Genomic DNA, 6,000 nt, shown 5'->3' with positions numbered 1-6,000 from the left:
TTCAAACTCACTGTGTAACTCCTACTGGCCTTAAACGCCTGACCATCCTCTGCATCAGCCTCTTCAATGCTGGAATTACAGGCATGAGGCACCAAGCCCAGCCTTTATTAGCTGCTCTGAGTTCTTTGAAGATAGAAAGCTTGGGGGATGAGAGGTGGTTCAAAGGCTAAGAGCCCTGGCTGCTCCTATGGGGACTAGAGTTCAGCTCCCAGCACCTATACTGGGTGCCTCACAACTGCCTGAGGCTCCGGCTCCAGAGGGGCCCAACACAGGTACGTGAACACACGTGTACATACACATACACAAAATTTAAAATCATAAAAATAACTGGGTGTGGTGACATGCCATACATTTTTAATCACGGCACTCAGGAAGTAGAAGCAGGCAGATCTCTGTGAGTTTGAGGCCAGTCTGGTCTGCACAGTGAGCCCTACGCCAGCCAGGACTACACAGTGAAAGCATATTTCAAATGGCAACAGGGCAGGGAGATGAGTCAGCAGTGTGGAGAACACGCTGCTCTTGCAGAAGACCCAGGTTTCATTCCTAGAACCCACAGGGCAACCTCCAACCATCTCTAACTCCAGTTCCAGAATATCTGACACCCTCTTCTGACCTCCATGGGCATGAGACATGCATGTGGTTGAAAACATATATACATACATACATACATACATATATATAAAATAGATTAATAAACGTAAAATAATAATAATCTTAAAAATTAAAAAAGAAAATATATGAGCCTCCCATAGCAGGAGTTTCAGACATCTAGGCAGGCTGTTGCTACATTTAGGATTAAGTCTGTCTCTCTTTGCAATGTTTATATTTTCCAACATTACATTGATGATATTAGATTCTCAGAAATTAAGAGGCTCAAAAAACCTCCACACCATGGTGAGTGTTCATAATTTAACAATATAACGAAAACAAATTGGTATCAAACTCATACAGTAGACTTGGCCAAATTCACACTAAGCCTGCTCCCACTGTTCTTGGCATCCAAACCCTCCTCTGGAAGCCTGTATCTGGGCTGACGGGTAGCGACAACATTGGGAAACCTTGGCTCTTGCTACTGCACCATTCCTGATCGAGACGAAGCTGTTGAGGCAAGTGAGCCTGCACCTGGTAAGCAAATATGGGGTGAGTGATCATTGAAAAACAGGTTTCAACCGGGAATCCCATGGATCTTTTCTCAACTCAGCAGTGGCAAGTCTAACAGGTTCTTGGTGTCCCTTTGGTGGGGAAAGCCTGTGCAAACCGATAACTTACACAATGACTTTTTAATTTGTTAAAACTTTCACTTAGGTTTACTGTGTGTGGAGATGCGTGTATTGGGGCACAGCTGTACCACAGCCCTTGTTAGGTTAGAAGACAGCTTTCAGAAGTGGGGTTCTCTCCTTTGTCTGTGGGCTATGGGGATGGAGCCAGGCTGTCAGGCTGATGTGGCAAGTACCTTGGAGATGAGTCATCTTGCCAGCCTCACAATGGCTTTTTCATAAATATGTTTAGGGTTTGGTGGTGGTGGTGGTGGTGGTGATTTAAAAAAATATTGGACTTACTTATTTTTATTTAACTTGTATGAGTGTTTTGCATGTGTGTGTGTGTATGTGTGTGTGTGTGTGTGTGTGTGTGTGTGTATCTCCTATGTACCTTGATGTACCTTGTGCCTGTGGAGGCCAGAAGGGGGTGTCTGATGGCCTGAAATTGCAGGTACAGATGGTTGTAAGCAGCTCTGTGGGTGCTGGGGACTGAACCTGGGTCCTATGGAAGCACAAGCAAGAGCTCTTAACACCTGGCCATCTTCAGCCCTGAATTTTAGGGTTTTGTTAAGATGTTCAGGTTAGCATTGACCTCTCAATCCCTTCACCTGAACCTCCCGAGTGACTGTGATCCAGGAAAGCGCCACCACATCTGCTCCAGACGATGCTCGAGAAGATTTCACCTAGAGAAAGATCTTAGCTGTTTTGTTTGCTTGCTTGCTTGCTTATTGTTTGGGGGGGGGCACACAGTGAGCTTGTGGAAATTGGAGGACAGTGTGTATGAGAGTTGCTTCTCATGGGTCCCAGGGATCTAATTCAGGTTGTCAGGCTTGTTGGCAAAATGTCTTTCCAGCTGAGCCATCTGGATGACCCAAAGATCTTATGCAGATATAAAGAAAAAAGTTTTAGCCATGGTGGTGGTAGTGCACGCCTTTGATCTCAGCACTCAGAAGACAGAGACAGGCAGATTTCTGAGTTCGAGGTCAGAACAGGACAGAGTGAGTTCCAGGACAGCCAGGGCTATGCAGAGAAACCCTGTCTTGAAACAAACAAACACCAAACAAAAAGAATAAAACTTTTCTAGCTATTGATATTTCCTCTGTGATATTAGGCTCTAGATTTGAGTTTAAAAACTATGTAGTGGGGGCGGTGATGGTGTTGGAGTTTGGGCATGTCAAATGCAGGATTTAGTAGTAGATACAAGCCCTGGATGGAACAAACATAGAAAAGCATTCCACAAGTAGGTTCTAAAACACGAGGAAACTAATAGATAAACCAGGATCCAAGCCAAAACTCACAAATTAGCAATAAAGTAGGGAAAATAAAAGATAAGATTCAGAATATGAAGGGAATATGCGAAGGCAGGGGTCAAGTTGTAAAGCTTCTGTATGCTAAGAGAACCGAAAACCATAAACTGCTGCCGTGTGGTTCTGACAGGCCAGCCGTGAGCTGAGAACACTGTATCCCTCACTAGACAGGGGTTTGTGTCTGATACCTGACTGCACGGTGTGTGTGTTAACTCAGCCCAAATAGGCATTTAGCCAACAATAGCGAGTAAATAAATTAGTGTGCCTTATTGCTGTTTGCACTGTTATATTTAGGAAGAATTTCTGAGAATTAATTTTCAGTTATGAGGTTTGTAGTTAGAAAACATTGTGTTGTTTTGTGGAAATGTCATCATATAAAAATCACCATTTGTGGGCTGGAGAGACGGCACGTTTAAGAGCACTTGCTGCTCTTTTTCTTTTTAGAGACTGGGTTTCTTTGTGTAGTCCTGGCTATCCTGGAACTCATTTAGAGACCAGGCTGGCCTCCAACTCACAGAGATCTATCTGCCTCTGTCTAGTACTGGGATTAAAGGCGTGCGCCACCACACCCAGCTATACTTGCTGCTATTGCAGAGGATCAGGGTTCAGTTTCTAGCACCCACATCAGTTACTCTGGTTTCAGGGGCTCGGATGCTATGCACACAGATAAAACACTCATATACATAAAACAAAATATATTTTTGAAATTATTATTTACTTGCTACAAAAAAGCTATTGCCAAAATCTAACAGTAGGGCTGGTCACATAGCTCAATGGGGAGAAGCGTTTATTGAGTAGGACTGACATCCTGAGTCTGATCCCGGGAACCCATAGTGAAGAGACCCAACTTCCCAAAACTGTCATCCTTTGACTCCCACACAGCTCTGTGGCCTACAAGTGTCCCCTGTTGTGGGATATTTGTACACTGTGTGAACATGTACTGCTGTGATTGGTGTCATAAAAAGCTGAGTAGTCTATAGCTAAGCAGGAGATATAGGCAGGACTTCTGGGCACAAAGAGGAAGCAGGAGGAGGTAATCGAGGTTCAGGAAAATGACAACAAGACATGGTGGGAGTCAGACACATGGAATGAAAGAAAGGTAAAAGATCATGAGGCAAAACATAGATGAATATAAATGGGTTAAGTTGAGCTTTCGTGATCAATAATAAGTCATCATTTGGGAACTGACTGGTGGGGCAGAGAAAGATTCCTTACAACACCCCCACATCACACCCATACATACCCCCATGTGCATGTACACACACACATTTAACAATAATAAACTTAAAAATGAGGGTAAAACACCTAATGATAATGATTCAGCTTACAAAAGTCACTTGGTCGTTTCCTCTGTGCTTCGCAGTTTTGCTAATTTGAGTTGGTTGTAGCTTTAGATTTCAAGTTCAGAGTTCTGGCGATCCTTTATTCCTTTGAGTTTATAAGTTGTGTTTACTGTTAATAGGACTACATGGTTCAAACAGGTTTACGTTAGCAGTACTGTTGGTCAAGAACAAGATCGAAACATTAGTGCCTTCCTCTTCTTTCTCTTATGAAAATAGAGGGTGATCGCTTACAACCATGTTTATATGGTACCGTAGTCAATGTTCATTGTTGTGAAGAGACACCAAAACCACGGCAACTCTTACGGAAGAAAGCATTTAATTGGGGTTGGCTTACAGTTCAGCGGTTTAGTCCATTATTATCATGTTGGGAAGCATAGCAGCAGGCAGGCAGACACGGCGCTGGAGAAGGAGCTGAAAGTTCTATGTCCGGATCTGTAGGTAGCAGGAAAAGAGAGAAAGCAACTCTGGGCTTTGATTTAGGATTTTAAAACCTCAAAGGACACTTCCTCCAGCAAGGCCACACCTACCCAACAAGAGCACACCTCTTACTCCTTCTAAGCAATGCCACTCCCTGCTGACTAAGCATTCAAATGAAGAGTCTATGGGAGGGCATTCTTATTCAAACTACCACATGTGGTATTTCTATTGCTGTGATAACAGCAACTTGAGGAGGAAAGGGTTTATTTCAAATCACAGTTTAAGTTCCTTATCCAGGGAAATGAGGGCAGGCATTCAAGCCCCACCTCTTCTGATGTCTGCAAAAAACAAGAACAAAAAAAACTATATACATTAAAAAAAATCCCTTTGAGGAGCACAATGAAGTTTTCCCTTCATCTTAATGAGATTAGACTGTTTTCTGGTTATAACATCAAGAATTTTTTGTTGACTCCCCAAACAGCTGGGATCCTTGTCAGCTTCTTCTGGCTGCTTTGCTCTCTTTCCACTTGGCATAAGAATAAAGACATTATAGTTACAAAATACATCGATGTTGGCAGAGAAAGCCTCACATTCACAACCCAGTCTTTTCTCCAAAAAACGCAAACCTTCCTTATCAACAAACACTAGGTCATCTCTGTTTCCTTGCCTTCAGCCTATTTCAGCGTCTCTAAAAGGCAGAGTTGGAGTTTATTGAAGGACGTTTTGAATATGGATTTCAAGGATAAGAATTAAGAAAGGCATTCTGAAAGAAACCGAGACATACGTGAGAACATGGGTGTGGGCTCCTGGCGGGACTCACTTGATTTTTATTCATCTATTTTTGAGACAGGGTCTTCACTGTAGTTCAGGTTGGTCAGGAACTCACTAAAGTGACCTTGAACTTGAGGTAGTATTCTTGCTTTAGCCTCAAAAGTGCTAGGATTACAGGCGTGTGACACCGTGTCCAGCTGATTTATCGTTCTTCTATTTTGGGGCTGGAGACAGGATCTCACTCTGCAGCCCAGATGGACCTGGAACTCACTGTGTCTCCCATGCTGGCTTCCAACTCACAGAACATCTCCTTAGCTCCCTAGGATTGCAGGTGTGAGCCATCACTTCTAGCTTATTCTTCCTTATAGCAGAATAATACTCCATTGATCAGATAAACCGTATCTCTTCCATCCATTCATCCAGTAACAAGCAGTTAAGCTGATTCCATAGCCTGGCCATTGTGAATAGTTCGGCTTCGAGAAATATGGGTGTGCAGAGATTTGTATACTGACTTGGGTTTCTTTGTGTAAATATCAAGGAATGGTACAATTAGATCATATTTATTTCTTTTTAAAAAATTTAAAAATTGCCAAATAGTGGTGGTGTAATGGTCTGCTCTGTCCCTTTAAGAGACAAGCCACGCCCACGCCCACTCCCACTCCCTCCCTGACCACCTCCGCCTCTGAGGCAAGTTGATCTTCAGCTTCCAGCCTGAGTCCTTTCCTTTCCTGTCTCTCTCTCAAAGAGGCAGCTTCTGTCTCTCCCTTCTCCCCACTTCTCTCCTTCTCCCTCTCTCTCTCTGCCTCTCTCTCTCTGCCTCTCTCTACTCTTCCCTCTTCTATCCTTACCCCCTCCCCTTCCCTTTCATAACCCACTAAATAAATATCCAACCTCACTCTGTCT

This window comes from Myodes glareolus, chromosome 3 (genome assembly GCF_982192425.1).
Source record: "Myodes glareolus chromosome 3, mMyoGla1.1, whole genome shotgun sequence".
NCBI classification, from domain to species: Eukaryota; Metazoa; Chordata; class Mammalia; order Rodentia; family Cricetidae; genus Myodes; species Myodes glareolus.
This window is presented reverse-complemented; position numbering follows the sequence as displayed.